This window comes from Pagrus major, chromosome 1 (genome assembly GCF_040436345.1).
Source record: "Pagrus major chromosome 1, Pma_NU_1.0".
Lineage (NCBI taxonomy): Eukaryota > Metazoa > Chordata > Actinopteri > Spariformes > Sparidae > Pagrus > Pagrus major.
Genome location: NC_133215.1, coordinates 38300731 through 38324278, shown reverse-complemented (window position 1 = coordinate 38324278; position 23548 = coordinate 38300731). Strand labels below are relative to the sequence as shown.

At 40.6% G+C, this 23548-nt stretch overlaps 1 long non-coding RNA gene across 1 annotated transcript; it reads right to left on the bottom strand.

Annotated features, from left to right (window-relative positions):
- Positions 1–340: 340 nt before the first annotated feature.
- Positions 341–21508, bottom strand: LOC140996762 (uncharacterized). The gene is made up of 3 exons (XR_012178823.1): positions 21439–21508; positions 942–1145; positions 341–443 (listed from the first exon to the last, which is right to left on the bottom strand). It is a non-coding gene; the product is annotated as an uncharacterized lncRNA (long non-coding RNA).
- Positions 21509–23548: the final 2040 nt, after the last annotated feature.

Genomic DNA, 23548 nt, shown 5'->3' with positions numbered 1-23548 from the left:
ATCAACCTAATTCGAAATTAGACTGATGTATAAAATGAATAATAAAATAACAAATGTAGTAAGTGTACATTAAATTTGTAATTTAATGTATATTTGCTACATTTCCTTTATTTTAAAGATCTTCATGTTGTCTTACCAATTCTCAGTGTAGCATCATCTTTGATCCAGGCCGTTCTGAACTTTGGGATGAGAATCGCTGCAGCAATCAATTCAGGGTCTCTTTAACATCTCGCCAAAACGGTTCTGGATGCCCACTTGAATGGCTTCAACCAACGGCTTGCAGTGCCTCTGTTCAATCTTTATTTTTTCCAGTTTGCTGCTCAGAAGGGAAATCGTCGGAAGAAGCCATCCTATCTGGACTTCCGCTTCTCCTTGGAGGATGTTGATGGACTGGGCGACAGGGCTCATGGTGGTGTAGTACTCTTTGAGGAAAGTGAGCTCAACTGGATGGAACCGGTTAGGGAGAAAACAAACCACTATTTTACAATTATGCATGAATATTGTACCCAAAAATCAGTAACCTAGAAAACATACAAAGCAAGGTTTTACAGTACATTGTGTATGAACCAGTTCCGAGGTTGTCTACAGCTCCTTATAATGGTTTAGTTTACTTGAGAGATTGAATATTTTTATAACCACTAGAGTGCAGTTGTAGGTAGGTTGGTGAAAGCTAGATAGTGTATGTTCAACATATTACTGCATTCTAGTGGTGGTAAAAATATTTAATAGCTCCGGTAAACTAAACCACTAGGAAGGCGAACATAGTATGAAATGAGGACTTTAATGGAGCATAGCACTTTCACCTCAGGGATCATTTCTAAAGGGGTCAAGTGGTTTTTAAACGAGTCTCATTTAAATATGATACAAGTCAGGGACATTCACAGAAGCCATGACAGGCAAAAAATAAATAAATAAATAAAAAATACATAATTCCAACTTACATTGGAACCTTCAATTCTGCACAGATCTCTCTTAAAGCTGGCTCTCCCTTCTCTCTCAGATTCTTGAGTAGCCTTTCCACAGCCATAAACAGCGAGTTCCACCTGGTGGCATTTGGTCGTAGCAGCTGGAGGGAGCAGGCATCTTCCACAGCTTCAGCTGCTTGGCAGGATCTTCCACACTTATTCCACAGCCCATGACACTTGCTGAATGTTGCAGTTTTTTCATAGGTGTGATTGGCAAAGGACAAAAAAGCAGGAAAATATACTGACGTTTAGCATTTACTCCTGATTACTTTTTGCATGCCGATGAGGCAGGGCGAGTAATGTTCTCCTCATTTCCGTAGTTAACCGTTCCTGCTTCAGCAGAGACTTTGGTTTGCCTCCAGGGTCGAAGTTGATGCTAACTTCGGGGCTAACCGTAACCTAGCCTAGCTCCTCCCTCACTTTACCCAGCAGCTGGGAAGCAAGACACGGGAACTTTCCTGGGTCCTGAGGAGCTGCAGCATTTACTCAGAGACAAACAGAAACCTAAACTGTACATTTACTACTACTAGACAACTTTACTGTTAATTTCTTCTCTCCTCCATCACCCACACCTGTCAGCTCTGAGCTCAGCCACCATCTCTCTGTCTCCGGCTTCACCACTCGCTACGCTCTTAAAAAGGAGCCACGCTGCTCTTAAAACACCATGTTTCCATCCAAGCATGTTTATGCGCCATTTCTAACATTGGAGTAGAATTCCCTTGATCGTGGAATCTGACGATTATGCAAAATGATCGCGGTCAGCTCAAATAATCACTATCAGGCGATTATGTAATAATTGTGACAGGCCTAGAGGCAGTATTTTCTAACCATGTCGGGGGAGTTATTCTTATGCGTTTTAGAATAATGTCACTTTCCAGGTCATGTAAGGGGTAGACTACAGAATTTATTATACCTGTCAAAACGAAAATAGGAACTCCACTATGTCTGTCTTTACATTTATTTTGTCCCGTTGTCGGCTTCAGCTAAGAAAGAAATAGTTCGCCCCACACGTCCAAAATTCTTAGAAAACATCAGATAACCTTCCGCAACGATTGCAGGCTCTTTACTGGAGCTCTGCTTTTTTAGTGGTCATTATGACCCGGGTTGACCCAGTGGGCAGTCACACCAAGGAAGCTCCTTCTCCTAACTGACCAGCAGTCTGTAGTGGTGGCGATGTGGTCCACTTTACTCATCTCCTCAGTTACCACGCTTTTCATAGTCTTTGCTAAATCTTCAATCCTTGATCTCAGGGTGACCCGTGTGATGACTTTGACAGTAGGAAGGAGATCTGCGAGAAGCTCTCTGAAGGCTTCATTTTCATTTGTGGATGTGCTCTCTAGATGAAAAAGACATGAATAAAATAAATAATATTATTAGTTTAAATGATACTCAAGACATTACTCAACAGTTACCACAATGACAGGTCTGGATTGTTCTAACCACTTTCACCCTGGTGTCCCAATTGTGGGCATGTCCAATTGATAAAAATGTTGGTCAACTGTCAACTATATTTTATCTTTCAAAAATGCCAAATTGTTTAAAAAATAGCAGATGTACAAGCTAAAACATCATGCAGCACATTGAGCTTGGACATCTGCTTTCCCCCCTTTTTTCTTTGTGGTTAACATAAATGCAGTTTTGGTTCCAACTTTTGCAGATGTGCTCTGTATCTGGTAGTTATTATATGCACATACATGCACTTTTTTCATATCTGCTCTAGACCCAGACTGGCAATAGCTGTGCATTACAACAAATACACTAAAAAACAAAAACAAAGCTATTTTATTAAACAGCGTGCTATTTCACTACAGCTCCTATGAACAAAAATGCAGATTTTCAATATTGCTTAACTTCAAGTTACAGATCTTGTGCGATCTGATAATAAGCGCTTGATATTGAAAATATTTATCATGCGGGAGGAAAACTGCCTCCTTCGAATAGGTTAAGATGCTAACCCTGTTTTATCGACACTCCTGCAGAACAATTTGCGCAAGATATTATCTAGAATAAAGTGTAAAATATTGTGGGTGTGTGTGTCGCGTAGGTTTATCCATACTTGTCCACGCCACCACGTGTGATACTAAAGTTACTAGCAACGTTAGCTTGCACGTAATGTTGGCTAACGAAATATGTAGGCTAAAATGTTGGCTAAAACTATGTTTTATCAGGAAATTACATATTTATACTCCTGGCACATGAGATGACATTGGCAGCGATTAACGTTACTTAATTCATTTACCTCAATGTGTTTCTTAAGGTTGGATGGAGAGTTCTTAAACGCCTTTATCTCATGGCACTTTGGCAGGCACAAGAGGCACTTCATTCTGTATGTTTTAGGATTTTCCCCCATCCTAAGGTAGCCAGACATTGTTGCCAGGTATGACCACGGCGGGTGACTGTCGTCTTCTACCGGAGGAGATGCTGTCAGTGTGGTAACGTCTTCCGTGTCTTCCTCATCAACGTGAACTGCGGAGGTAGCCATGTTGATCTCCGCCGTCCCGCGGGCGATATTTTTTTTCGTAGGATAAGTCTGGGAATCTCATTAATATTCATGAGGTGCCGTCATCTTATTGGCAGATCAAGGTGCTTCGTGATTGGTTGATGCAGCTACGTGCGGCTAAACGTTCATTGATGCAGAGTGCAGCATACGGTAAGATTATGGCTCATCAGTCCCACTAATGAGTTATTCATCAAAACTACTAGGTTACGTTAATGTAATAATATCACCATGACAAATATTGGCTGCTCAAAACATCTGAAATAATCTGAATTATCGCCACTAACCGCGAATTCTATCACCATGACAAATATTGGCTGCTCAAAACATCTGAAATAATCTGAATTATCGCCACTAACCGCGAATTAGTGACGGACAGCTAGCACCAGTGTATAAATGGTAGGCTAATTGCATTGTTCCTAAACGGTGAGTTTTGCAGGCGTATTCGTGCGCATTGGTGTGTGTGTGACCCCTACTATATTGTATAAAATTGTGTATTATATTAAATAACCTGGAAAATGATTGACCAATTTTCCAGTCATAGAAAACACATGAAAAATGAGGGAAAAAAAGTAAAATGTCCTGGAAAATGATTTATCACATGGTGACATGAGCTACCAGAGCTCTATTTGACCTTTCCAAATAAGTATCTGGTGATAAAACTAGCAACTTTGAGTTGATCAAAAGTTATCATATAATTTCTAAGCATGTAAGAGATTATTTAATAAATTATAGCCATAGACCGCACATCTACAAATACTAATAAAATACAACTGTCGAAAAGAACACTTCTCCAAAGCTTGAATGGGACGGGGGATGTATAAATGTCCTGGAAAAGTCCTGGAAAATAACAAATAATTATTTACAACATTTTACTAAAGAAATCATGACTGTCATCAACCCAGCTAGTGTGATAAAAACCACAGTATTTTATCAAAACATCAAACCTCCGGTCAAGGAATGAAAAATAATTATTTACAACATTTTACTAAAGAAATCATGACTGTCATCAACACAGCTAGTGTGTTAAAAACCACAGTATTTTATCAAAACATCAAACCTCCGATTAAGGAATGAAAAATAATTATTTACAATATTTTACAAAAGAAATCATGAATGTCATCATCCAGCTAGTGTGTTCCACCGAGGGTGATGTTCTTTTCCACACAGTGGGTGAGACAATGAGGAGCACTGCTCTTCCTTCCAGTCTTATTATACGGGTGCTCCCTCGCTGAGGCCTTTGTGGGCCGCCCTGATATTAAGGCCCTTCTCCCACCCAGCCTCACCTTTCTGCGGGCTACAGCTGTGAGCTGGACCCCAATTTGGGTTGTTGTCTGAAGGTGTCCCTTTGGTCTTTGGTACTGGCTCGTCTTGATGACTGGGCCCTTAGCAAAAGTTGAAAGAGCCGACTGCAGGGAACTGTCAGTTTTTAATTTATTGAAGCTGGAGATGAAGGATGCAATGGGTGCTGAAAAGCTGGGGTCATCTCTCAGCTTCTTTTTCAGGCAATCGAAAACCTGCATCAGCTCCTCCTCCAGTCCAGATGTTCCTTGAGGTAGCATGAAAAAACACTGCATCTGAGGAAAGACTTCCCATTACAAGGTGTGTACAGTACAAGGTGTTTATAGTATTACTAAAAATTCATGGTTATAGCCTACTTTTAATGTAGTCTGAAAAAGTACTATTGAATTTAACGGACAGTTTATGTAGGCTACCTTGTATCCTGACATGTTTTGATAGCCTCTTCCTGCTATCTTCCTCAGAAATGTCATGTGATTCATCAGTGGATTTTATTGTTAAGACAACTAAGCTTCAATATATTACCTGACAATAAATCACCTTACGGATCACATCGTATCAACAGCATTGTCTGTTATAAGAATGTTTTAATAGTACTTTTGATGTACTCTGGAAGTGCAACCATGCTTGTGTAGTGGCAAATGAGAAACTGGGTCATGATCATGCATGTGATTAGATTTTGGAATATCCCTTGCCGTCCCAACTGTGCTCTAATTGAGCTTGAGGCTGATAAAAGACCAATGTTTGATGCACCATTTAAATGAGCAACAGGTGCTGCCACAGTTCACCCAAGGCCACAGAAGGGGCCTGAGCAAGACATTTGTAGGTTCTTTAGAGCACATCCAAGAATGAGAATAATAAGTGACAAACCCAGGATGATCAAAAAGGTAAAAGGATGGTCCATAGGGGCGTGGGGACCCTGGACCACGGGTATAAAAAGGGGAAAATCAGCGAGAGATCTCAGTTGCCCCGGGGTAGCTCACGGATGTATATTTTCTGTTTTTGGAAATAAACACCTTTTGGACTGAGGACCTGCTGCTTTGCCTTTGATTTTTTGGACTTCAACCTTGAGTGGATTTTCAGAGTCAGATAGTGCATTAATTGGAAAGATAAGAAAAGTAGTCTCCCACTACACTTGATTGTCTTTACCTGAGTCAGTCTCAACAGGAGCCAGTCCACAATCCAGTGGTTCTTCAGTGTCAGTGCTGACTACAGATGGTTAGACAGAGACAGACAGATAACTGTAAACAAAGGAAAACTCATTCCCATGTAACACCATGTATGATACGGTAGTGGCAAATGAGAAACTGGGTCATGATCATGCATGTGATTAGATTTTGGAATATCCCTTGCAGTCCCAACTGTGCTCTAATTGAGCTTGAGGCTGATAAAAGACCAATGTTTGATGCACCATTTAAATGAGCAACAGGTGCTGCCACAGTTCACCCAAGGCCACAGAAGGGGCCTGAGTAAGACATTTGTAGGTTCTTTAGAGCACATCCAAGAATGAGAATAATAAGTGACAAACCCAGGATGATCATAAAGGTAAAAGGATGGTCCATAGGAGCGTGGGGACCCTGGACCATGGGTATAAAATGGGGAGAATCGGCGAGAGATCTCAGTTGCCCCGGTGTAGCTCACGGATGTATATTTTCTGTTTTTGGAAATAAACACCTTTTGGACTGAGGACCTGCTGCTTTGCCTTTGACTTTTTTGGACTTCAACCTTGAGCGGATTTTCAGAGTCAGATAGTGCATTAATTGGAAAGATAAGAAAAGTAGTCTCCCACTACAAAACAAGCCTGTGTACAGACCTGAGTTGGTCTCATTTGGAGGAAACTCCATGAGATTTGCATCGCTGCCACCTTCTAAAGGATAGTTCATTCTAGTTAAGTTAATATGAACAATCAATTAATGCTGATTACATGATCAAAACATTTTAGTCAGATAAGTCTAGATTGAGTTCAATATTTTTTTTTTGGCACAAACATTTTGCATAACTGAAGCAGAGCATAAATAATTTTAGCATGACTGAAGCAAGCTTTGCATCAGGTTCTATCTCATTGTATTCATTTCCCCATGAATGATCTGCTTGACAGACATTGCAGGGAATGAATAGCAGACCCTCCCCACAGAGGATCGTAGAAACAGAGCCCACAGGTGGATGTGACGAGCAGTGACAAGCAGAAGCGGTGGCAGCAACAGCCAATATCAGCAGCAGGGCAGCAGCAGAGTGGCAGAGACAGCAGCAGAGTAACCAGGAATGATCAGGTAAGCAAGGGGTTTAAATATCCCACTCTAATCAGATGGGGAGAGCATGTGACTGTCATGTAAAAAAAAACAAAACAAGAAAAAAACTGTTTAAACTGAGTTTAAAATCAATCAGAAACACATTTGTTTTATGGTCCTTTTCTGGATGAGTAGGCTGTGTCCCAAAGTTGTGTATTTTTATATGACCTGTTTAGGCTAACGGAAATGCCAATTTTCATTAGGAGCTAAAGCTAGTTATTTCATTGGTTTGTTTATTATGTAACGAAATGTATTTGTGTGTTTTTTACTGGCTTTCATGTATATGTTTGAAGCTGCATTATTTGATACAGAATGACTGTTTAAAAACTTTGATTTCAAGCTCAATATGACATTATATACAGCGCTCTTGAGGTGTCTGCTGTTCGATGCAGCATATTTATATAAATGGTTTGTAGTAGGAGAATATATTGGAATGTTAGTTGCTGTTTGGGCCTTCCGGAGGTTATTTAATTAGGGGTACCGGATACTGACATAATTAGATCAGCAGAGCCATGGAGGCTCTGGGTCAGAGCAAGGTTATTATCGTAAACGAAAACGAACGAAATGACGAAAACTAGAATTGAAAAAACATTTTCGTTAACTGAAATAAATAAAAACTATAATTAAAAGAAAAAAACGATAACTAACTGAAACTGTATTGTGTGATTACAAAACTAACTAAAACGAACTGAAATTATAGATAAAATTCCCTTCGTTTTCGTCTTTGTCAATTTCAGATTGATATGAAATCGATTTATTTCGCTCAAGGAATTTTACGTGAGCTGGCGGCGCCATACGGCACCTCACGGTCCGTCACTTCTCGTGTAGAGCCAGCCAGAGTCGGCTTCTCTTCGCCCCTCTACGGCAAAAAATGGCGTCAAGAGTTGGGCGAAAGCGACAGAGTCCTATATGGGATTTTTTTGAATATGACAGCGAGAAAGACAAAAGCAAGTGCATTGTCGTGGAAACAGGTGTCACAATACTTCTCAAGGGAAAAAACCCCACGAATCTGAAAGTCCATTTGAGAAGCTTGCACAAGAAGGCTAATGGCGAGTACCTTGACAAAGTGGCCTCTCTAAGTAGCTCCCCTGAAAGTGAAGCAACATCCCGGCCAGGTAGCACCGGGAAGGAGGAGACATCGATAATGGACTGCTTTCACCGACGACCAAATAGCTGCTGGTTAGTTAACATGCAGGAACACCACAAGCGGGAAGATGCACTCATAAATATGTTTATTGAGACTGGTATTTCTACAAGACTGTGTGGCTCGATTGCCTTCAAAAAGTTTTGCTTCTCACTCGAGCCAAAATTCAAATCACCCGGTGCTGCGCGAGTGAATAACCTTCTTGGAGCTAAGATGGAAAAGGCAAAGCACAAATTGAGAGAGATCATAAAGGGCGCGAGGAAGCTGACCCTCTGTGTGGATGGTTCGAGCAAGAGGGGATTAACAGCATCTTTCATGGGTGTGTCAGCATGTTTTTATCATCCACCTGGAGGCCACGTGTACCATGCTCTGCTTAACCTACACCGAATGGAGCATCCACACACTGGGGAGACCATCGCTCGCTGCATTGATGAGACACTGGAAGCATGGGGTATAGGAGAAGACAAGGTGTTGCTCATTGTGACAGACAACAGCTCCAACATAGTCAAAGCTGTGCGGCTGCTTAGAGATAGAAGACAAGTACAAAGTGAGGAGTCCACAGATGGTTCACATGCTCAGCCAGGAGGTGCCGGAGATGGTCTGGATGAACTGTGGGTCGAATCAGAGGACGAGGACGAGGACGAGGACGAGGACGAGGACGAGGAGGAGGGGGATATTGGAGAGACTGGAGACCTCGGTGAGTGTGATTATTGTGCCAAATACATTAGACTTATTGATTTGTTTTATTTGGATATAAAATGTAACAATGATATAACCAGTGTTGTAAGCTTCAATTGATATTAACCCCGTAGAGTTAAAAAAAGGGAGAAGAAAATAATTTACTTGCTCTCATTTACTCACTCATCACATCTGTTAAAACTTAAAATGTATAATTGTCACATTGACATCATAGTTATTGTCATGTCATGATTTCATATCCAATATTGGGGTTCATTATGAACATACAATATTAAATGTGTTATCCTGTGGGAACAAATTCAGGGTGCTAACAGTGTAAGAAACTAAATATCATAAAACAAGTAATGTTATCATCCCTGCTGTAAAACCAAGGGTTACTACAGACAGTGTGTTTTACATTTGATGAAAATAAATTATTTGTTTGTGTGTTCTCTCTTTTCTAAGAACTTGACCTGCCAGATGATGGAGAGAACAACAAGTTCCCGAGGATGCCATGCCTGGCCCACACCCTTCAGCTCACCCTGAAAGCTGTCACGAAGCACCCAAATGCTGATTCGCTCATATCAAGAGCAAGAAAGCTGGTACATGCTGTGAGGAAATCATCAGTGGCAAATGAAGCAATGATCAAAAAGTGTGGCAAAACTTTAGTCTGAGATTGTAGCACACGCTGGAACAGTACTTTTGATATGCTGAGAAGGCTGCTGGAGATCAGAACTGAACTTAACCAAGTACTTGACGAGCTGGGCATTGACACACTTCTCACAAGTGATTGGGGTAAGCTAGAGAACCTGGTCAAGCTGCTTGAGCCCTTCGCCATTCACACAGACCAGCTTCAGAGTGACAGCCAGTCACTCTCACAAGTAGTGCCATGCCTGCTCAACCTTGAGGCACACCTGCTGATGACTACTGCTGCTGGGAAGCAGTTAGCTCAAGTGCTGTTGAAGTCCTTGCGAGAACGTTTTGCCGCCATTCTGAGCCCTGATTCCCCACAGTTTGATGCTACACCAGCAGCAGCCTGCCTACTGGATCCAAGTGTTTCACTGATTCTTCAAACACCAGACATGGTGCCACTGAGGAGGGCAGCAGAGTCTTTAGTGCAGAACCTGGCAGCTCAGTATAATCCAGCAACTCCTTCTCAGGTTAATGCCATTGCCACTCAAACTGCAGCACACTCCCCTCATACTGCCCTTCAGAAATACCGCTTCCTTGCCTCCTGTATGGAGGTCAACGTGTCATTGACAAATGAGGCTGATGGAGCCGACAGTCTGTTGGCTGAAATGAAGAAGTATGGCAACGACGTGAAACAGGGTGTGTTTAATGAGACACCGTTGCAGTTCTGGAGATCAAGAGAGGCTGTCTATCCAAAACTTGCCCCTGTGGCACTAGATCTCGCAAGTGCCCCTGCCTCACAAGCCTTTGTGGAGCGCATCTTCTCAGTGTGTGGACTGTTGTCATCTGGCCTGAGGAACAGAACAACCACATCTCTGGAGCAGCGTGTTTTCCTCAAGATCAACAAGAAATTGTTGCTTGACTGAAGTACACTCATCACTCTCTTGCTCACACACACACACACACGAACGAGCTGCTAAAATATTGAAACGCTGTTGACATGATGCCAGCGTAAAGGAAACATATGCCATATATATATATATATATATATATATATATATATATATATATATATATATATATATATATATATATATATATATGTCATCCAGTTTTTTGTTTTTTCTTCACTGATAGCTGATAAAAAGCCGTTGATGTTAGAGTGGATCCCATTATGTTATATGTCAAAAGTTGTGACAGTTGTGGAAAAATGTTAAGTTGTCAACTGAACGTGTGAAATAAGGGTTTCTTTGTTGTGTTTGAACAACAACTGGATTTCTACCAGTGCCCCATACTGAACTAGTATGTTGGACAGAAGGCATTGTAATTATTATAATAAATGTGACGTGTGTCTCACAAATGGGTTTATATTCTTTTGTTCATGTGTGTCGTTAGTCTGTTAGCTATTTTGATTTGTACCAGGCAGGCACTGTATTTAACCCCAGAAGCAGTATTACACACATTTTGCACTTAAGGCTGCTATCCTGTGGACTGTTGGTTGTTCAACAGTAACTGAATACATTTTTTAAAATAGTATCTTTTGTTGAGTTTTATTATAGAATACTTACTCTGATCTTTTTGAATACTGCACCTGACAAATAACCCAAAGTATGAAAAAACTAAAACTAATACTAAAACTAATAAAAACTAAACTAAAACTAAGCATTTAGTAAAAAACAAAAAGCTAACTAAAACTAGCAAACCCGCTCTAAAAACTAATTAAAACTAACTGAATTAGAGAAAAAAAAGTCAAAACTAACTAAAACTAAACTATAATGAAAAATCCAAAACTATTATAACATTGGGTCAGAGGTGAAGGTCAGTGTGGTGAGGCACCCTACAAGAGATGCCTCTACTGTTCTTCTGTCCCTCTCTTAATATGATTAAAGATATAACTAAGTTTTTGACCAAAGCAAGCTCGGTATATAAGGAGCTGTAAGTTTCATTATTCGGCTGGAGACTCTCCAAGTAACGTGTTACTTGATTACGATACTGAACTTATTGTAATAAATTTGTTATACAACTAAGACAGTGTCGGCGGAGTTTTTCTTCAAACATCTTCGACTGCATCCCCACTGAAGATACGACAGAACTTGGCGTCACGAATTATCAGGACGTGTTTGTGGCCGCAGCGCAGCTGGACGCAGCCCTGCTTTCCTCCTCTCATCCAAGGTGAGCCTACACCGTTTCGCTGTTTGGGGGGGGATGAGGTCTGACTGGAGCTGTCCCTGTCTGTGTTGGTTTTCGGCCACACCGAAATGATTCTGTGTGGGTGAATGCTGTGTTGATGTTTGCGGGTGAAGTTCCGTTTAAATTTGTCTTACTCTCCATTGTTTTACTGCGTTGTGGCCACCGCAGTAAGGGGGGAGTGATGGTAGAGTAAGAGCTAAGAAAGAATAAAAAGTAGAAAGGAAATGTTTGTGTAAAGGGTAAAGGCAAGGAGCCTAACAATGAGTAACGTTAAGTGAGTTAAAAAACTATGCGGGGTTAATGAAGAAGAGAGCTCATAAGCTTCTTAAACCGTAAGACATGTGTAAATTAGCCGCTGCGTGAAAGTTGAATAAGTGGAAATTAAGGGAAAACCTGGTACCAGGTGTATAACCAGGAATAAGGATTAAAGGAAGTCGCAGATTTGGATAAAAGCCCTCTGGGAGGCGGTTTAGTACGGGCCTAAAACCTGAATATTACACCAGGTGAGTTCAGGTCGGGCCACGACTGATGCCGTTTTGTCAGATATTCTACACTTCAAAGGTAGCAAAAATTTAGATATAAGGAATAAAAAGGAATAAGGAAGCGGCAAAGCATGCTTAAATAGGACAGTATGAATGAGTCGTCTTTAGAATAGATTGTTGATTGTGATTTTGTTCTTGGTTTTGTTATATTGTGTGTTTTTGAGTTAAAAAGTTAAGTGTATTGGCAGGTTGGAGAGGGATTCCCTCCTCCCTCTCCTCTCTCCCTCTCTCTCTCTGTCTCTCTGTCGAGAGAGACGTCAGCGCTGCAGGCTGAAATTGTGCGCTCTATGAGTGTGTGTGCTTGGAGCTCGAATATTTTGTTTTAGAAATGTGATTACTATTCCAGTGTTGTGTTTAGATTATGCATTAGGATTAAGTTTATGGTTTTCGGGGATGTTATATATTTGTTAAAATTCTATAAGCCTCATAGGAGGATATTAAAAATAAGAGTTAAAATATAAGCCCCGGAAAAGGAGATAGGAAAAGATTAGAGAAGATTTAATAAGTTTGATTTAAGATTGATGAACTTTTTCGGAAGACATTTAATTTGATAAATAAAATTTATGAGCCTTTTTAAGGACATTTCTATAAGATTTAAATAATTTGTCATGAGTTTCTGAAAAAGACGTATTTAAGATAGATAAGGAGACGTGGAGAGATTAGTATATAACTCTGTGTAAAAGATAAATATGATAGAGAGGAATGAAGAGTGCATTGAGAGTTTTTATGGTGATGATGAATGATATGGAATAATGTGTGGTGCTTAAAAGTGCAAAATATCTGTTATAAATAACCCAAAGTGCTGGCAGAAGAAAAAAGAAAGAAGGTTGCAAAATATTATTGAACTAAATTGTGAAAAGAAAATCTGATCTTTGTTTTTTCCTTTGTTCCTTGCATCTGTGGGGGAGACACGGAGAGACGGGTGGAGCCTGGACAGTGTGTCACACGGACCAATTCGGTGACGTCAGACTCCTACCCAGACAAACCTCTGCACAAGGCCAGTACTGTTTTTGTTCACGAACTCTTTCTATACCTGCTGTGTGAAAATATGTTTGTATAAGCATTTAGGATCATTGGAAGTTGATATCTATTGCTTACATTTATGAGCTGATATTGGGGTATTTTTCAATTTGAAGTGGGAAACAGCACATTCTGTTTTTATGTGCTATCTCAAAAGAAGCTTGGCAACAGACTGACCAGTTAAGACATTTCAACATCAATTAGTGGATTACAATTGTGGAGTTTGTTGTTTGTTTGTGGTTTGTTCTGAGCTGAACTGTGTTGTGGATTTAATTTGAGATTGGTTTGAGAATTTGAGGTGAATAGTTGTGAGTTTGGATGCTTGTCTTGTTGCAAATAATAGCAGCCAGTGATAGTTGATCCTTGGGGAAAGTGTTTGATTTTAGGGAATTCATATATGGTTGGTTTTTGACATTCTGGGACATTGTAATCGTAATCTGATTGACCTTTGGGGGTTATATTGACATTGTGTGGTTTGGTATTGTAATTTCTTATCATACTAATAGATCCTCTGGGGTCCTTTAGAGTTGGCAAATTAATTTCTTTGGTTTATTAACTGTGGCAAAAATAGTGATTAACAAATAAGCTGAATGAATAAATAAAATAAATTAATTAATAATCTTAAGTGATTTTAGTTTAAGTGATTAATCTCACTTGCATTGATGCATTGATTGATTTGTTGATTGATCATTAATTGATTAATTGAGTGATTGATTGCTAATTGATTGTTAATTGACGATTAATTGATTGATTAATTGGTTAATTATATGAAAAAGCAAAATAAAGCAGCTAAAATGTCGAAAAAGGATGATAAAGCTTCAAAAGTAATCACGCCTCTTGATGTCGTTCAAAACAATAACCCATTAATAAAAGAGATCCCACGGATCTCAGCAAAATGGTACCGCCGTTGGCCAGAGATAGATCAACCCTGGCCAGTGGAAGGGACCTTTAATCCTGATGTAATTAAAAAACTGCAGGTACTTGTATCTACATATAAAGCGGAACAAAAAAAGAGGGAAAAAGGGAGAGAAACGTAAAGAAAAGAGACAAATAGAACTTGCGATGCTCCAGTTGTTTGAAAATGAAGGACAGAAGTGGACAAAGGCTGCGAAGGAGAAAAAAGAAGAAAGCATGGAAGAAATGGGAAAAATGGCCAAAGAAACAGAGAAACTAATGACTGAAGTTAATTCACCTTTCTCACATACGGACTCAGTGAGGAAACCGCCACCTTACGAGAAGAAAGTGGGATTCCGGGAACTTTATCCTCAGCTCCCAGTGATTAGTCAAGAGGGTAACTATCGGATTGAGGATGAGGACGATCAGATAATTGAATCTGGACAAGCTGAAACTACAATAAAGATGTATCCAAGTTCAAAAAGTAAGAAGAAAACAACACGACTGGAAACAAAAAGAGGATCAAGGATCAGGAAGAAGAGTTTTGGAGACAACATTGATCAGAGTGACTCGGAGGAAAACTTGGGCGGTTATGACCCAGCAGTCAGGCGGATACTGGCTAGAGCGGAAAAGAAAGGGGACAAGACATCGAGGAAAAAGGACTTAGAAGATGATAGCTCCAGTGAAAGTGAGGATGGAGACAGTGATGAAGACTGGGAGAGTAGAGGCGCTTCGGCTTCGAGAAGATTATATCTGGGGACATCCAGCACCATGGGTGAAGAGGACAGACAGAGAGCTGTAAGAGACATCGAAAGAAGCATAGATGAATGCCTTTCAGGCTTGGATAGAGCTCCCAGCCCTGATCGCCAAAGAGCGTTGGAAGAACAATTGGAGGAACTGTACATACAGAAAAAAGGGTTACAGAAGAAGAGCTCCTCCAAACCAGCTATGAGATATGCACTGCGCTCAAGAAAAAAGAAGGAGATTGAAAAAATCTGTCCAGTCATTATTCGAGGACAGAATTTGGAGTATAAACCCTGGCAGAGCACAGATATGTCAGACATACTTGAGAAGTTACCTACTCTGCAGGATGGAGCATATCCTTGGATTTCAAAGCTGGAAGAAATCACAGTAGGAACACACATTGCCATGGGAGATGTTAAGAAACTGTTGGCTAGCCTTCTTGGGGTCACAGGTATGGATGAAATTCTACAGAAAGCAGGACTCGACCGATATGCGGGGACTGCAGTGAATGATTCAGAACTGTTTGCCGCACATAGAGGTCGAATGTGGAGAGCATTGAGAGAAACATTTCTGAAAAATTTACATCCTGATAATATCTTTATTGAGTCACTAGGACAGGAGGAGAACCCGAGAGCCTATGTGTCAAGAGCTCATCAAACATGGAGAAATGTTACAGGAAATGACCCGGACTTGAATCAAATGGACCAGTCAATCCTAAGAGCCAAAATACAGAAGGGACTGCCTCTGCCAGTGAGGAGCAAGTTGGCGGAGGTAGTTGGTCTAGGAAGTATGGCTAAAGGTGTTTATACAGATCATATAGCCCATCAAGTGGAGCTATACAGGAAAAAGGAACATGATCAGAAGGAGCAGGACCAAGAAATCCTCAGAAAACTCAATCAAATACAACTGGTGGACAATAAGAAGAAGGACAAGAAACAGGCTGTATAAGGCATCATCTGCCACAATGGGCTATCTGGTGACAATTCTTACTCATCATAGTCTCAGAAATCTTCTGAACTATGGTAAATATACATTGATTATGCCGAGGCTTACAGACTATCATAGGCTTCTAGAGCAAGAAGATGTTACCTTAGTGAGATGTACCACAATAAATCCGGCTGAAAATTTGCCAACTCCAGAGGATGGTGAACCGCATGATTGTGTTCGAGAAGCAGAGAAATACTCAAGGCTTAGATCAGATTTGCAAGCCCTCCCATTGCGTGAGGCAGACTTGGAGTATTGGACGGATGGATCTTGTTATCGTGTGGGTGATAAGTTGAGTGCGGGATATGCTATTGTAAAAGCTCAAGCAAAGGGTTTTGTTGTGGAGAAGGCTGAAGTAATACCACAGCCTGCATCTGCACAACTTGCAGAACTTGTGGGGCTAACTGAAGCATGTTTGTTAGCAGAAGGTAAGCGAGTGACAATTTATACAGACTCTGCTTACGCTCACAATGTGTGTCATCTGTTTGGATCAGTGTGGAAGAGCCGAGGGTTTAAGAAAACCGATGGTTCTCCAATACAACATCACGCTCAAATAATGAAGTTGCTGCATGCTATGATGAAGCCTAAGGAGATAGCGATAGCTAAGTGTGCAGCACATAGAGCGGATATGTCAAGAGTCACACAAGGTAATAAAGCAGCTGACGAAGCGGCAAAAGCAGTCACAGGAGCAGATAGAGTGGGTAAAGTTTTGTTGGTTACTCATGAAGTGGATTTGGAGGATAGAATCACACTTAGGGATGTGATTTTAATGCAGGATGCTGCTCCTGAGATTGATAAACAGTTGTGGAAAGACAGAGGTGCCACCCAGGATTCTACAGGTCTTTGGAGAAATCATGAGGGCCTGATAATAGCTCCTCCAGACCTGTTAGGTCTAATGATTCAGGAGGCACATGGGTTAGCCCATGTTGCAAGGGGGGAAGTTAAGAGAAAGATCACGAAGGAATATGGTTTTTGGGCACCGTGTCTGCTTCAACAGATTGACTATGTCATAGGCAGGTGTACAATCTGCCTGAAAAACAATGTTCGGAGGGGTGTGATAGTTCCACCTGGTCACATTCCGACTCCGAGGGGTCCTATGCGTGAGTTAGTTGTGGACTATGATGACATGATCAGACCAGTTGAGGGAAAGAGGTACATGTTGGTTGTGGTAGATCAATTTTCACGATGGCCTGAAGCTTGTCCAACCAAGCGGAAGGACGCTCAGTCCGTTGCCAAGTTTTTGTGTAGAGAGGTCATAAGCAGGTGGGGACTTCCAGATCGGATATCCTCAGACAATGGGAAGGAGTTCGTTGACAAAACAGTAAAGTTGATTTTGCAAAAATTAGGAATCAAACAGCGTCTTGGTGCAGTCTATCATCCACAAAGCCAAGGAGTATGTGAAAAAATGAATAATGTTTTGAAAAATCGTATTCTTAAAATTTGTCAGCACACAGGTTTAAATTGGGTAGCAGCACTTCCATTGGCTTTGATGATAAGTCGTTCGAGTGAGTTGCGTGATTTGCATATGACACCGCATGAGTTGGCCACGGGAAGACGGATGCCAACACCTTATTTGCGCACTAGTGGAAAGGGACCAAGTTTGGCCCTTTTGGAAGATGAAATGAGAGCATATGTTGCATACATGGTTAGTTTGCACAAACGAATATCTACATATGTTTCTGACAGGCAAAGGAAAAAGGAAGTACTTATTGTACAATGACATGAGATATAAGAAAGTTGTGGGTGATTGTTCACTTGCTGTGCGCAACCTTGCATGGGAAGATGAAGGGGAGTATGTGTATACATATCGAGAGCCAGAGTTTAAATTTGTTCCATCTAGTCACTCTTGGATTGAAGGTTACATAACTCATAAGGTGAGACTTATGATAACAAACCTGAGACCTGTTGAAGTAACCACTGCAAAGGTAACTAACACAAAGATGGAGGCTGCTATTTTAAATTTGGAACCAACAAAGAATGTTAATGCTTCAGATCAGAATACTACCTTGGCGCCAACATTGACGCCTAAGAAATTGGTGAATATGACGCAGACATTTGATAAAGTATCCTTGAAAGTCAAGGAGATGCTTGAGCAGAACCATGCATTGCAGAAGAGAGAAGCTAAGTGGAAAGCATATGGATTTGATGCTTCAGCGTTGGGAATTGTAGACCCATGGGCAGGTAGAAATTTATGGTTTCAGCAGTTAACACACTCAGTGAGATCAATCAAGAAATTGAAGGGTCCATGTGTGTTGAAAGTACCATCACCAGGCACATGGCCTTCAATTTTGGAGGCGGTACAGGAACCATTAACTACCTCATGTCAATCTTCTGTACTGTCATGGCTTTTGTATCAACAGCAATCATCAGTGGATAAAGTGATGGCTTTATCAGTGAATCTTTTTAAGCCTAGATCTAATTGTTCTTGGTTAGCAGGATTAAATGAGACTAATAAGGGGTCTGGAATGTTTATGGGAATATCAGAGTGTGATGGTTACATGATGGATTTAGGAAAGCGTGAGGATAAGGATGTGAACAAGTTGTATGAGGTGACTTTTCAAGTGTCAAAGCGTAAGCCGAGTAGAACTTTGATGGTAGAACATCAAGTTTTGCCTGGTAATGTGACTATAGGCAATTTCAGGGATATTTGGTGGATTTGTGGTGAAAATGCTTATTTATTTCTACCATACGGGTGGACAGGATGTTGCTATATGGCAACACTGAAACTCCCATATGAGGTTTTTGCTGTCCAGAAGGGAGAAGCATTTGATGAGGTTCAATCTAATGTTACTTCTGGAAGTAGGAATAAAAGAGAATTAGCACAATTTCATAATCTGGAGTCCTACCATTGGAGAATAAACATAGGAGAAAAGGGGGGAATAGGATTGTTTCCATGGTATGGAGTGACATTTTTGGCAGACCATATTGATAACATTACATACACCTTACAGGGCTTTGCAAATAGTTGATTGCAAGAGAAATTAGGGCCAGTGCCATTAGTGCTAGTTCAAATTATGATAGCAGTACTTCTATCGTTATGTGTGATGTTTTGTTTTTGCACGTTGCTGTTGACTTTTGCGAAGGCTTTGAGATTGAGATGGGTTGGTGTAGTGATGCCGGGAGATCAGGTTCAGATGCCATTATTGCAGAGAACTGATTCGGACGAGGATGAAGAAGTAATGATGGAAGGTGAACTGGTGGAGAAATATCCATTTTAACTACGTCTAACATACTTATAGTTTTAACATTTATTTTTAGAGTTATCTAGTTACTTAGTGGGGTTATTGTAGTAATTGGTGTTAAAAGGGGGAACTAGCCAATGTAATTCATATGTATACATGGAAATTATATTAATTATAGAATGTTGAATTGTATTTGATGATTTGAATTGCATATGTTATTTCTACAAAAGATACTGGTTGGTGTTTTCTTCTTCCCTTAGAACGACATTGGGGGAGGACCGCTATGAGGGCAGTTGATGATTCAAAGATCCCAAGCTGTTAAAGGGATTCAGAAAGTACAATAAGGACAATCAAAATGGATGAAAGACTCTGAACAAGGACATTGTGAAAATGTTCAGAGTTGGGAATCGATGCTGCAGAGGAACTATAAGCTGATAAGTTCCGGTGTTTAGAAAAATAAAGAATAACAAATGAAAAATGAAATAACATATATATGTATTGCATGTATGAAATGTTATTTTTGCATGGTAATCTGTACAATTGATCATGTTTGATTCGATTCAGTGTGGGACTAATATGTTGGGACCTCAGTTTTTTCTTTCTTTTTCGGTCCTTAGGGACATTGCGGATAGGCAGGGACAGGTCCATTGGAAGGTACGATGGGTCGACCAGCCTAAAGGTGGACATTGTTTTGACTTTATTTGCTGAGGTTTCCATATGTATTTGTCTAATATTATATTATTATATAGACTGAGTAAAATTCCTCTTTTAATTGGGTTGGAGTACTATATGTGGCCGCCTGGGCAGAGGGGCCGTGAGAGAATTTTCCTGTCTAGATTGTTTGAGGGTTACTTCAGGAAAGATAGCTGCCAGACAGGTTTTTCGCTTTCACACTCCATTAAAATTGTTGTATTGTTAAGATCATGTTTGGAGGAATTATCATTCTTGACACCAAAGTACACATGTTTGTTCATATTCTGCTTATCGGGACTCTGACTAGTCCCGAAGGGGGGAATATGAGGTGTCTGCTGTTCGATGCAGCATATTTATATAAATGGTTTGTAGTAGGAGAATATATTGGAATGTTAGTTGCTGTTTGGGCCTTCCGGAGGTTATTTAATTAGGGGTACCGGATACTGACATAATTAGATCAGCAGAGCCATGGAGGCTCTGGGTCAGAGGTGAAGGTCAGTGTGGTGAGGCACCCTACAAGAGATGCCTCTACTGTTCTTCTGTCCCTCTCTTAATATGATTAAAGATATAACTAAGTTTTTGACCAAAGCAAGCTCGGTATATAAGGAGCTGTCTGCATATTGTCGGCAGAGTTTCATTATTCGGCTGGAGACTCTCCAAGTAACGTGTTACTTGATTACGATACTGAACTTATTGTAATAAATTTGTTATACAACTAAGACAGTGTCGGCGGAGTTTTTCTTCAAACATCTTTGACTGCATCCCCACTGAAGATACGACACTCTATTAGAGGTTAATCCGTGTATCATTCGTTCATTCGTTTTTCAAAATAAAACCAAAAAAAGAAAACGAAAAAACAATTCCTTTTCTCAGTATTCGTTTCCTAAACTAAAATGAAAAAACGGATAACGACTCGTTTTTTTCAGTTTTCGATTTTATGCTCAAATGAATAATGGAAAAAACGGATAACGAGCGTTTCCCGTTTCATGTTGCAAGCATTTGGTACCTACACCGGAAATTACCGTCACCCGGAAGTGGCCTGGAGCAAAGCTAACGTTAGCAGAGCCAGTCAATTCTCTGACGTTACCAGAGCGTGGTAGAAATCTCGGCATGCGTTTTACCATCCTCAAAAAGCTGTCCAATTATATCTGCATGATCCTCAAGTCCTGCCATTATTTTTGTTTTGCGCGCCCTCGCAGTACAGAGACAGAGACGGTCACTTCCGCTTCCGGCTCATTGAACTTTTTTCAGATCAAAATGGGATAAAACATGAAACGGGAAACGCTCGTTATCCGTTTTTTCCATTATTCATTTGAGCATAAAATCGAAAACTGAAAAAAACGAGTCGTTATCCGTTTTTTCATTTTAGTTTAGGAAACGAATACTGAGAAAAGGAATTGTTTTTTCGTTTTCTTATTTTTGGTTTTATTTTGAAAAACGAATGAACGAATGATACACGGATTGAGGTTGTCTTTATGTTAAAATGTTTTTTTTTTAAAGTGATTTTTCTGTTATTAAAACATTGATTGTAGCAGTTCAAAATTATTTCACCTGGGAGAATCTTGTAAGGCTACTATGTATATATGATAAGTTTATTATTATAAAGGGAAGTTTTTTTAAATTTTTTTTTTATATTTCTGTCTCCTCTTACAGTGTGTTCCAGAGTGTGGGGATGCTACAAAACGTACCTGAACAATCGCCTCACAGTCAACATCGCCATGGTGGATGTTTTTCAACTGCTTCCCTCTGTTGTTGGCGAGGCGGCGATGTAGTACTCTTCCATGCGCATGGTAACAAAGCTAACCAGCTGTGTGACATTGTATGCCTTCAGTCTGTAGAGGACCTTCTCTTTCAGAATGCGCATTGTACTCTCCACGTAGTTATTCATGTGGTTTCCTCTTGTTGGCAGTTTAGACTGGAGGCAGATGGCCCACTCTTCTCTCCTTCTGAAGACCTCAGCAAGGTGTCGGAGGAACTTTGGGTACTTCTGTGCAGGGCAGCTGTGATGGTGGCCTGGTTCTCAGAGGTGGTGATGAGAATACCTAATGGCAACCCACCTGCAGTAGAGTGGGTCATGAGGAGGAAAATTCGGTGGTTTTGCCGATCACAGTTGCCTGACGAATCAACAAAGACCATCTCTCCACTTTGCCGGATGTGCTTGTGGAGACAAAATCAATGACAAAATCAAAATGTCAAAGTGCGCATTTGGGAATTGATTTACATAGAACAAGAATTTTGACACCAAACCACACTCTGTATCTGAAAAATCACCCCTACTTGGTGCAAAAAACTACATCGATAAAATACATTGACATCTGCAGGTCTTTATAATGTGGATACTTTTGCTTCCTTTCACCCAGCCCAGGAACCACTAACCATCTTTATGTCTCTGTCTCAGGGGGATGATGCATACAAGACCATTCCTGTGGTAGTATGTGGATCTGGGGCTGAGTTATAGGAGGCAGAATTCTAAATGGGAGTTTTGAATGGAGCTCCATACACCTCATTGTACTTAAATGTAAGTCACATTCCTTATATTTTTTTAATGCCTATTATGCCCACCTTACCCACCTGTAGCAGAACTGGAGATCGGGGCAGACAGAGCGATCTGCGGCAGCAAAAATGTAGTTCTCCCCCTCTCTTTCCTGCAGGTCAAATTTCAGCGTGTCAAGGGCCGATGAGGGAGAGTGCCCACTCTGAACAGGGCCTGTAATTTGTTGCAGGTGTCCTGGCAAACATCCCTGTTTTTAAGTGCTTCAGCACATGAGAGCCGATGGTTGCGCTCATTCTCGAGGCTTATTTTGGAAAAAAAATCCCTCCAGGATATGTGGATCTTCTGACCTGACATAAAATGGATATGTGAAAGGTATATAATTAATCCACACACACCAGATTCAGCAAAAACAGTCCAACTATCATTGGAGTCAAAAAAAAGTACTAACCTTGACTTTCTCCCTTTATTGAAGCACTGCCTTTTCAGGACTAGGTACATGGTGGCAGGACAGGAGGTGTTTTTTGTCACCTTGCCAGCACTTCCCCGGGTGTTATGCTACGACCTTAAGTCCACCTACAGATGATGTAGAAAAGAAGAAAAATCTGGTAAATGGTGTACACACAACGTTAAGGAGATGTGGGGGGTGGACTGTTTAGTACTAACCCTATACTTATTTGAGCCTTGCCCTGCATTAGGGTAGGTTTTGGACTTTTTCCAGGTGAAGCCTGAGGATTTCTGGAAGTCCTCCAACCACCTCTGAACCTCATCCTCCCTAGCAAGCCAAACTCGAAGATTTGCCCTGAAATTTGTCCCTCGTAGAGACTGATAGGAGCACACATGATGGTGGTAGTCCTCCTGTAATAGGTCCTGTCAAAATAGGGCCCATTGACTTCAGTTGGTTAGTGAGGATTTATTGGCAGATCTGTCAGTAGAAGATGGTCGGGGCAATAGGCTTTATGCACAGCTCCACTACTTCCTGAACTTAAACCAGCTCTTTTATTTCCTGTTTTACATTATTAGACAAACTGATTAATCCAGGTGTGTCTGATCATTCTTGTGACTACTGAGGTCAGAGTCAGACACACCTGGATTAATCAGTTTGTCCAATAATGTAAGACAGGAAATAAAGGAGCTGGTTTAAGTTCAGAAAGTAGTTGAGCTGTGCATAAAGCCTATACCTCAATTTAACAACCATTAGCCATAACCTTAATCCTAACATCAACTCTACCCCTGCATCAGTATGTACAATGTGTTGTTTATAGTTCATGTTTGTTCTGTTCACTGCTTATCAATAAAGTTGATTT